The sequence below is a fragment of the Dipodomys ordii genome, unplaced genomic scaffold (genome assembly GCF_000151885.1).
Source record: "Dipodomys ordii isolate 6190 unplaced genomic scaffold, Dord_2.0 Scaffold2, whole genome shotgun sequence".
Lineage (NCBI taxonomy): Eukaryota > Metazoa > Chordata > Mammalia > Rodentia > Heteromyidae > Dipodomys > Dipodomys ordii.
Window position 1 is genome coordinate 9,411,422 of NW_012267218.1, and position 11,639 is coordinate 9,423,060.

The following is an 11,639-nucleotide window of genomic DNA, read 5'->3' on the forward strand; positions in this document are numbered from 1 at the left end:
GCCGGATCCCCTGAAGGGGAAGTTCAGCCCTGGCCCCAGTCAGGGCCGGCAGGTGGGGAGGCCCAGAGCTCCCCGACCTCCCTCCCTGCCCCGACCTGGAGCCCCAGACCTCTGGGTGGAGACCTCCTCCTCCTCAGGCCTGGCTGCATCCCTTGGATACCTCTTCTGACAGCGAGCTCACCACCTATCAGCCTGCTCGGCATCCATCAGGCCTGACATCCAATCCACTGGGGCTGGGTACCACACCTGGACGGGAAGTCGGGAGAGAAACCACAGGGGCAAAACCACCAGAGCCACCCAGGTGGAACTGGAAGGCCGGCCTCCTCTCCTCCTCTCGGGCGCTCAGAACTGCCCCCGGAACATGTTGCAGAGAGACTGCGTCTCAGCCAACACTAGCCCACCCCAACCTAAGGCAGTCTAATGCACCCCAGGCGCTGGAATTCATTTGGGGGGCTGTTCTGTGCGTAGTAGGGTGTGTGGCAGCATTCATATCCCTCCCCTCTCCTCACCCTCTCCTCCTGACAATCCAACACGCCTTCAGGTGTTGACCAAACCCACCTGGGATTCTAAACCACATCCGGCAAAAACTAGTACACGATTGTTCCTATCAGTCCTATTCATAACAGACATCAGGCGGGAACAACCCACAGTCCTCAACAGTAGGGTGAAGAAGCACAATGTGGTTTGGACACGCAGTAGAATATTACATGGCCATGAAAAAGGCACACGCACCGACGACGGGCTGTGTTGTGGATGAACCTTGAAATCATGCTAAGTGAAAGAAGCAAGTCATACAGGACCATATTCCACTGCTATGAAATGTTCAGGATAGACAAGTGAACAAAGACGGAAAGTTAATCAGTGGTTGCCAGAAGCTTGAGAGAGAAGAGAGTGGAGAATAACTGGCAATGGTGACAGGGTTTCTTTGGGGATAAGGAAAACGTTCTAAAATTGACTGTGGTGATGGTTGCACAATTCCATGGCTTGACTAAAACCCATTGAATTACACGCTTTAAGTGGGTGAGTGGGTATGTGACTTGTATTTCAATAAGACTATTTTTTTAAATAAACAACACCAAAACACAGCCTCCAGGAGGCCACCCTGGCTGTTCCGGTTCACACCACTCCCCCTCTGTGGCCCAGATTCCTGCAGGACCCCCTCCCAGGTCACGACGGGACCCCACAGGCTTCTCTGCTCCAGAGACTAAAGCATCTTCTGAATGGATGGCCATCAACCTGTCCACCTTCGGCCTCCCCAGGGCTGTAAGCTTCCTGCTTGAAATGTGGGGAGAGAGGATCTCCTGCAAACTCAACCCAGGGTCTCTAGCTGCTGGGTTCTGAGCAAGTGAGCCTCCGCTTGCTCACTTGTAAAAGACAAGAGAACAAAAGAGGGGGGCCCCCCCCGGGAGGGCGCCCCCTGCAGGACACCGTCATTATCCCTTTGCTGTGCCTCCAACAAGTCTGCAGGGCCATTTCAGCAGGTTCCATGCTTCTGCACGGAAAGTACTTAGACCACGTTCACCCTCCTGTGCCCTCTCCATCACCCTCCTCCCCCCTGCTGACACCCACTCCACAAAAGCCTGTTTTACTTTTCTCCCTCCTCCTCCCGCTTCTCCCCCTCCTCCTCCTCCTCCTCCCCATCCTCCTCCCCTTCCTCCTCTCTCCCTTCCTCCCCTTCCTTCTCCTCTCCTCCTGTGGAGGTAAGTCCCAATACAATGGTAGAAGCAGCTTATGATTCTAGTCTGACCAATCACAGCCCTGATTGTCACAGATTGGCTCATAGATGAACATATGACACAGCTGAGCCAGTAAGAGCCTTCCCTGGGAGTTTTGCTGTACTACAATTCTACAAGGTAGAAAGCTGAGATGTAGGAATTAGGTGCAGACAGACACTCTGTCTTAGTGATTTTTGGGGGGGGTCGGTCGTGGGGCTTGAACTTGGGGCCTGGGCGCTGTCCCTCAGCCCTTCAGATCAAGGCAAGTGCTCTATCCCTTGAGCTACAGTGACACTTCCAGTTTTCTGGTGGTTAATTGGAGATAAGAGTCTCATGGACTTTCCTGCCTGGGCTGGCTTTGAACGGTGATCCTCAGATCTCAGCCTCCTGAATAGCTAGGATTATTGGTGTGAACTACTGGTGCCCGGCCCCTAGTGACATCTTTTAAGGCCTAGATTCTAATATGTTTAGAGCCAGCTATACAGTTGGAGATCTCAGTCAAAAGAACTAACAACGTCCTTTTTGTTTGTTTCTTAAAACTTCAAACTCACTTTAGGTTCCCACCCAATATCTAGCATCTTCCATTCCCTAGCTGGGTCCTTGAGGCGGTTGAGCTGCTGGGAGAACTATAGGAAGGAGGATCTCCCCGATTGCTCAAGAGCTCCTTGAGCACCATCGGCTAGCAGCTTTGGTTTCTTGCTGGCTGTAGGCCAAAGGACTCTTGGTACCTTGCCATGTGGAAATCTCCAACAAGGTCCCTTTATTTCTCAGTGTGTGAGCTAGGAAGTGGCACAGGTCACAGGTTTTGCTCATACTCGAAGGAAGTGAGTTTCACACAGACATGGAACAGGAAGGAGCAGCCATTGGCAGCCATCTTGGAGGCTCCCTGCTCTAGGCACAATGCACGTGTAAAAAATCAGGGATTCCATGCTGCCGTCTATCACTGAGATGTGGTCCTGTTCTGTGTTCTGACCACCTCATTGTTAACTTTATCCTAAGGCTAGTCGTCCAGTGGTTCCAAGACAGGCCCCATTGGCAGTCAGGATCTCCAGTGTGGGTCCATCTTGAAGGAAAGGGGGAAATAGAAGTATGTGCAGCATGACCACCTGGCTTTGGTCACACATCTGCCCTGGCCACCAGGAGAAGGCCATGCATTGATTTATCTAGGTTAGTAAGGATCCATACTTGGCTGGAGGACGGGGGAGGGATTCTCTCCTGGATCATCTTGGGGAGGAGTTGAAACCTGATCAGAATTATGACCGTTAGAAAGGAAGACCAGAACATGAATACTCGCATTAGAATACAGCATGGCCTACTCCAGCTGTATACAAATGACCACGAGCCAGGGTGCTGGTGGCTCAGGCCTGTAATCCTAGCTACTCAGGAGAATGAGATAGGAGGACTGAGGTTCAAAGCCAGCCAGACTCTTATCTCCAAGTTGCCTGCAAAAGCTGAACGTAGAGCTGTGGTTCAAGCACCAACCTTGAGCAGAAAAACTCAGGGCTAGCACCTAGACCTTAAGTTCAGGCCCGAGTACCAAAACCGAAACAAAACAAAACAGAAATGATCATAGACTTGAGGCCACATGCACGGACACTTTGGGGTTTAGAGCTACCTGCTTGTGGTAATGGAGTTTTGTCTATGTACATACATAGAAACATAAAACTGTATGCTTAAAGTTGTGCAATGTCAATCCCAACTTCAGAGAAGCTGCTTTGGGATTTTTTGTTGTCATTAGTCTTCTTTTTCATTTTTCTCTGGCTTGGAGGAGGTACTGAGGTTTGAACTCAGGACTTTGCACATGCTAGGCTAGATCTCTACCCCTTGAGCCACACCCCAGCCCCCTTATTGTTCAGTTAAGGTCTCAAATTATTGCCCAAGGCCAGCTTCGGATTATGATTTCCTAATTATGCCCCTCATAGCTGGGATCACATACACATGACACCATATCCAGCTTTTTGTTGAGATGAGGGTCTTAATAAACCTCTAGTCCCTATGTTAGCCTTGAATCATGATCCTCCTGATGTTCGCCTCCTGAGTAGCTGAGATGAGAGGTACGTATCGCCACACCTGGCCCAAGAGGCTGGAAGCCCTTCAGCCCGTGAGGTTATGAAAAACACAAGAAGCAAAACAATGACAGCTTTTTTTTTTTTTTTGTCAGTCGTGGGGCTTGAACTCTGGGCCTGAACACTGTCCCTCAGCTCTTCAGCTCAAGGCGAGCGCTCTACCACTTAAGTTACAGTGCCACTTCCGGTTTTCTGAGTGTTTATTGGAGACAAGAGTTACACAGACTTTCCTGCCCGGGATGGCTTTGAACTGCGATCCTCAGATCTCAGCCTCCTGAGTAGCTAGGATTACAGGCATGAGCCACCGGTGCCCGGCTAACAATGACAGTTTTGAAAGAAAAAAGTTTTCAAAAGCACACTTAGTCACTCAAGAATGGGAGAAGTTGTGACTGTCTATTCCGTTTGCTTTCTTCTCAGCCATTCCATGTAAATAACAACGTGCTCCCTTCCAACATTCTTGTCATTCAGCATGTGCAAACACAGGTTGATGACTCATAAAAGAGGTTGTCAAAAATCAGTGTGAACATCTTCAAACATGCTCTGTGGAATTTACAATAGTGTATACAATGTACATTATGGGGAAAACTAAGGCCACAAGTGAAGGTGCTGACAACATGGCTCATAAAAGTCAGCCATTAGGGAATGTGGTATTTTGTTGGTGGTGGTGGCCATCGGGCTTGAACTCAGGGCCTGGGCACTGTTACTGAGCTCTTCTTACTCTACCACTTTGAGCCACAGCACCACTTCCTGTTTTCTGGTCGTTAATTGGAGATAAGAGTCTCACGGACTTTTCTGCCCAGGCTGGCTATGAACTTTGATCCTCAGATCTCAGCCTCCAGAGTAGCTAGGATAACAGAGTAGCTAGGACTTGAGCCACCGGCGCCTGGCTGGGAGTGATTTTTCTAGAAGATTGATTCCCGGCTCCCTACTATCCAATGGTGAACAATCCTGACGTTCTAAGGAGGAAGTGGTCTGGAGGAGGCCTAGCCGTGGGCAAGGGGCAGGCGGCTGGCCTGGGGAAGGCCCTCTCCAGCTGGGCTAGCCTGTCCTTCCTCTTGGCAGCCTTCGGAGTGAGGGAATGGAAAGAGACTTTGGAACAGTGACCTCGAGAAACAAAGCCACATTTTTGACCAGAGGCCAGTGGTTAAGCATTAGCAGCTCATCAGCTGTGAGCCAGTTCATCTGCCAGGAGGCAAGCAAGCGGGAAAGCGTTTCTCTGGAGAGCAGCGTTCCTGTGTCCCACTGGGCCCAAAAGTCCAGGGAGGGCTACAAGGATGGGAGCCACCATCTCTGCCCATTTCTCCAGGATCTTCAGGGCAGGTAGTTCATCTTTGTTTGCTAAGGTTGGAGCCCAGGGTAGTTGAATACAAGGAAAAGCCTGGGTCCACAGCTATCATTCACACATAACAAATCACCTCGACCCATTAACAGCTTAAAAAAAAAAACCATGATCTTTTATTTTCCTTTCATGTTAACACAGTTTGGGTGAATTGAGAAAGGGAGGGTAGATAGCTCTGTTTAAATTCTTTACATCTGGCTCAGGATCACTCCTGAGGTTGCAGCCAAGACAAAGTTGGCAGCTGTTTTGGACTGTGAGGCAGAAGCTGCAGGCATAGGCAAGCAAAGCAGCCCCAGAGGAGGTTGAGGGCTGGCCCCCAGGACCAGGCCCGCACCGCACCCACAGGAAAGAGAACAGCATCCTGCTTCGGCCTCTATTGTTTGGGGTGGGGGGGGAGTTTCTGGAGCAGGATTTCAACAGGTAGAAATAAGGGAAGAGCATCCTGGGGGAATGAGCTGCTATGAAGAAAGGTCTAGAAACAGGGTTTACATGCCAGGCTAGTGATGGCACAAAGATGAGCTATGGCCTAAGGCAGCTTGATGTTCAAAGGCACTGTGGTAGGCGAGACTTGCTGATCCTCTTTCTCTCCCCTTCCCTCCTCCCTGCCTCTCCCCTCCCCTCCTTTTCTTCCTCTCCCCTCCTCTTCCTTCCCCCCTCCCTCCCCTTTTCTTCCCTTCCCTTCCTCTCCCCGCTCCCCACCATCCTAATCTCCCCTCCCCTCTCCTTCCTCCTTTTCCTTCTTTCACTTCAGTCTCTTCTTCCTCTTCCTTCTCCTCCTCCTCCTCCTTTTCCCCTTCTCTCCCTTCTCCTCCTCCCTTTCTCCTCCTTTCTCTTCCCCCATCTCCTCCCTCTTTCTACTCTCTTCTCTTCCCCCTCCTCTTTCCTTCTCTTCCTCCCTTTCTCCTCCCTTCTCTTCGCCCCATTCTTGCTCCTCATGCTTTCCTCCCTTTCTCCCTCCTCCTCCCCCATGGACCTTCTGCTCCTTCACATCCTCCCCCTTTCTCCTTTTTAACCTTCCTCCCCCCTCCTCCTTTTCTGCCCTGGGGGCCAGGCTGCTTACCCATTTTTGTTCCTTGAAAACATGAATGTTCCCTAATTGCTTGAGATGAGATGTGATCTGTTTCTTTTTCACTTCTCCCCTCAGAGAATATCCACTTCCTCTGAACAGAGGAGCTCAGGCCTGGAGGGGGGGGGGGGCTTGGTAAATGTCAGTTTCCTTTTATTATTTTCATTTTCTTGTTGTATTGGATTTGAACTCAAGGCAGGTCCTTTGCCCCTTGAGCCCTAACCCAGTCCTTTTAGCTTTAGTTTGTTTTTGATAGGGTCTCATGCTTTTGCCCAGGCTGGCTTCAGTCTTCTACCTTCATACCTCTATCTCCAAGATTAGGATTACCCCAACTATTGATTTCCACTCCATGGGCATCTGTGAGATGTTCAGCTCTGGGGAGGAGGACTCTAGTGGTGGCTGAGACTGAGATCTGTTGGATCATCCTGGCTTCAAGGTCACAAAATGCCAACTAGATCCGGGCATGAGATGCTCAGACCTTGAACACAGGCCAGCAGAAGTTCCAGAGCCTGAACACCAAGGCTAAGTGCTTCATGTATCACTTATCAACCTTAGACAGGAGCCGGTTCAAAGGAGAGGATGCTGACCAGTTCTTGCCTGCAAAAAGTCTCAAGCCATCTGTGGGAAAGACTTGACTATTAAAAAAATTCATTCATTATAGACTGCATTTATCAATGACACTAAAGATACTAGAAAAAGTGCAATGAAAATTAGATTCAGACAAAATAGCTCCATTGCCACCCATGTTCATTCTCTTTCATATTCTCCCTTGCTTTGTTCCTCCTCAGCACTGGTGCTCTACCTCTTGAGCCACAGTTGTACTTATGGATTTTTGCTAGTTAGAGTCTCAAGGGCTTTCCTGTCTAGACTGGCTTCAAACCATGGGCCTCAGATCTCAGCCTCCCGAGTAGGATTACAGCTATGAGTCTCCTGTGCCTGGATGAACAGTTGTTTTTGAATAGATTATCCATGCCTCACGTGTATAGAGAAGTTCCTAAAGGACTCCCAGGGCAAGGGGAGAATTCAGGACAATGTTTTGCAGAGTAAAGGAATTCACTCAAACCTCTGACTTGGTAGTCTCAACGTGGTATTACATCAGAACTGACAGCAGGAGACTTCTTCCTGATAAGCACACAATTGCAGTATACAATTTGCAGTGTCCGGTACAAAATAAAAAATGTAGGTTTGGTAGATTATGCCCGTAGTCTGAAGCAGGAGGTTCACAAGTGTGAAGCCAACCGGGGCTATAGTGTAAAACCCTATCTCAAACACACAAATGAACAGCAACAATAAAGAGCTCATTAAGCATTTGAGAGCCGGTGGCCAGCTTGCCAGAGCTCTTCTGAAGTGGGTGGTGACCGCACAGGTCACGTGATGCCTGTGAAGATGACCAGGTAGCAAAGGGTTGGGTCATTCCGGTGACGCCTGCTAGCCTAGATACATGACAAACATTCTCCTTTGCTTTATTCACTACCAATCACTATAATTAAAAGCTACAACCTCTCATCTCACTTTTGAAATTTATTTTTTTCAATATGCAAATATAAATGGTTTCCAATGGCTGTTATTCCAGTGTAATTCTTTAAAAAAAAATACAAGTCTGAGTCTATGGAAACGTGAATGGAGGCTCTACATAAAGTCAACTTGTGCTCATTAATTTTATTGACAGAGTACAGATTCTTGATATATTGCATTACAATACTGACTGCTAGATTTCTTATAAAGGTTTAGTTCAGACTTATTCTAGATTTTTTTAAATCTTCACAATAAAAATAAACTCATGCCAGTGTTGAAGAACCAATAATATCGATTCATTCAAATTTTAATAACAGTTTTATGAAACTAAGAATCTCATATCACAGAGCATTCACAGTGCAGGAGGTCACAATTATTGAAAAAATAAATAGCGGCATAAATATATTTATTATTTACAACTTTCCCGACCCACTGTTCCCGCTCTGCCTGTGAGAACGAATGAACAAATATGGCAGTATTCACCCGAGCATGCTAGAAACGTCTGTGGGGCCTCAGATGGCGAATGGAAAGCTCCAGAAGTTCTTGGTTTGGGTTGTATATAAGGAGGTTCTTTCAGGACACAATACTCCTCTGATCCCACATGTTGGTAAGTCAAGGCCTGGGATGATCCAAACACACTGGCAAAACCGTGCCCAGCCTGCCTGTGCATTCTGGATGCATCTGCGGCCTTTCCACACTTGGCCCTCGCATTGGCAGTCCTTGGACCTGGCCGCTGACTGGCTTCTTTCTTTGCTAGGTAATCAAAGCTTTCTGTGTCCTTGGTGTACCAGCAAGGACTCCTTGATGAATGGAAGACATAGACAGAGAGGACCCCGTCAGGGTGTGAGTGCTCTGAATGGGGGACTCGACTTCACGGACTAGCAGCGCCGCCCTGAGCATCCCCAAGGTCCAGCCACAGCAGCTCAGCCACTTCTCTGTCTGCGGGGCTTCCAAGTGTCCCTGGGCAAGTTGCACGTAAGAAACTAGAACGGTCCTCACAGCCACAGCCCAGAGGATCAGGGATGAATGAAGAGGTCTGTGGTCAGAGACAGCCTGCTAGAAGATATGTTTTGTGCCAGTTCTGGTGCTTGAAATCAGGGCTTTTTACCCTAGTACTCCACCACTTGAGCCACAGCGCTACTTTCAGCTTTTTGGGTGAGTAATTGGAGATAAGGATCTCACAGACTTTCCTGCCCAGGTTAGCTTTGAGCCATGATCTTCAAATCTCAGTCCTTTAACTAGCTAGGATGATAGGCATGAGCTGCCTTGCTCACATCTAGCCATTTTGAGGAAGAGGAAAATCTTATTCCTGTTGAAAGAGGACTGCGTGTCTGCTCTGGGAGCTGCCCTGCTGGGAATTCTGGAGTGGCGGTGGGTGGCAGGAAAGGGGGCTCTGTGGCCTTCCCTTTGTACACAGAGGCGGATCACACCAAACCGGGCATCTAAGAATCAAAAGCTGCAGCCATCTCTCCATAGCTTAAAAATAAGTGGTGTTCCCCCCACCCCCCCGTGATAGAATGAGGAGGGTACACTCCTTCTCCAGGATTGAGGGCTTTATTGGCCTTGTAAAATGGAAACGTCCTAGCCAACATGGTGCATAGGGAGCGACTGTTCAAATTCTGGCAATAGCATGGGAATAGGTGTGGGTTGTGCTGGCATTTGTCACTGGGTTTTAATAAAATGTAGCCAGTCTCCAGCCATGTAAATGTAACGGATGGAAAAGCCACAGAGCCAAGGCCTTGACCTTCACAGAGACGGAGTGTTTTCAACTGCAAGATTCTTCCTGGAGCCCCAGTACTATGCCAGCCATTCAGACTAGAAGAAAGCCTGTTTGCAATCCCTTCTAGAAGTGGGAAGAAGATATACAATGTGGACAACTGGACACTGACAGCATTGAAGAGACTCAGAGCCACACAGGGAAAACAGACCCAAAGCAGTGCTTGTACTCATGCGATGTACCTCTAGATAGTTAAGGATTTACGCAAAGTGAATGGAACCTGGCAGTTGTCTGAAAAGTTGAGTGTGTGTGTGTGTGTAGGTAGCTACTAGGGCTTGAACTCAGGGCCTGAGCATTGTCCCTTAGGTTTTTCTCTCAGGCTGGTACTCTACCACTTGAGCCACACCTCGATTTGTGGCTCTTTGGTAGTTAGAGATGAGTCTCAAGACTTGCCCGCTTGGGCAAGCTTTGAACCTCAATCCTCAGATCTCAGCTTCCTGAGTAGTGAGGATTACTGGTGTGATCTACTGGGACGTTGGCTTTGAAAAGTTGGAAAGGTAAACACCTCCTTTGCGTAATTAAAGCTTTTTGCCCTGTGTGGGTGACAGAATTAGAGAAGTACGTCTCTTGCCCTGGTTGCATACCAGCTCCTGTTTGCCTGATCTGGGCAGCGCTGTGTCCAGCATTTGTGTTCCAGCCTCCGGATGAAGCACAAAAGTAGCATCCAGCCAAACCAAGAACCTAAATCAAAACACCATTTTAAATCTGCAGCATGCCCACCAGGGCGCAGTTTGTTCCCTACAGCAAGGTGAAGATCCTGCACAAGCCAGGCTGGCAGGAGACTGTGGTTTGAAGGAAACCCAGAGTGCCATGCCCTGTGCCCTTTGGGCCAGGCCCAAGAAAGGCCTGCTCTCCTGTGCCCAGAGGAACACAGCAAGGGAGACCTACCCAAAGAGCACACTTTTGAGATGTGTGTTCGCCATGCCTTGAGAGGCCTTTACCCTTGAGGGCTCAGGACAAGCTGTAGAGACCAGAAAACCCAAGAGTTAAGTGTTCATATCTGGTGCGGAATTCTCTTTGGTAACTCCATAGGGAGAGACAGGGTCAGGGAGTCAGTGCGTTTGATCTAGAATGGGTGGGGATGATGGCCTTCCTGCCACCTAAGAGCTAAGCAGAGGATACTTCTAGAAATTTCTAGAAGTTTCTATGGGTAACATAGCGCATCTGAAGCCGCCCTGCCCTCCTCTGGGTTCCGGATGCACTGCCAGCTGCCTCCAGAGAAGGATTCTTTTACAGACATCGTGTTTGGAGGATACAAGAGAACCCCAGTTTAAAGGTGGCTGACTGGCGCAATCCGATGATCAATTTTTAAACAACCAAGTTCTTTGTTATTCATGCGACAAGCATTGTTGCAAACCTGTCATTTCCAGCCAGGGCGGAACAAGACCTACAGGGAGGAAAAGGCAGGTGGGAGAGGGGAGACCAAATCCTCCCTAGGAGGCTGGGCAGTGTGGAGACACAGCACCAGGGGACATGAGCAAGCTCATGGTGGGGGGCGGGGAGTGGTGGTAGAAATCTCTGCTTGCCAGCTGCTGGCTCCCAGGGGAGAACCCTGCATGAGGGAGCCGGAGCCCTGCTGACCAAGGGCTTCAAGCCCTATCAGCTCATCCCGCATCGGTGCCAGGATGGGGATGGGGTGAGGAAAAGGCAGCCTCAGCTGCTGGGCTGGCCTTCTCCCTCACTTTTTCCCAGGAATGATCCAACTCTCTGTCATTCTAGTACTGCTGAGTCCTGTCCTGCTGGGGGCCCTGCACTCTGAGCATGCGCAGTTGCCCCCTCCCCTCCCCTCTCCTGCCCCTGGGTCTCACAAGGCCTCCTCTCCAGGGAAAAGCATGCTTAGACCCCTGGAGCTCGGAAGGAGAGCATTGGAAGCATCAACAGCACTGCTTTTGCAGGGGCGCACACCCTACAGGGCTGAACCTGGCTCAGGAGAGGAAGGCTGGAGCTTGAGACCATTACAAAAGCAAGAAAACAGGGAGCTGGGAAGGTGGCTCAGTGGTAGAGCACTTGCCTTGCATGCATGAGGCCCTGGGTTTGATTCCTCAGCACCACATAAGCAGAAAAAAAAGCCGGAAGTGGTGCTGTGGCTCAAGTGGTAGAGCACTAGCCTTGAGCTGAAGAGCTAAGGGACAGCGCCCAGGCCCAGAGTTCAGGCCCCACG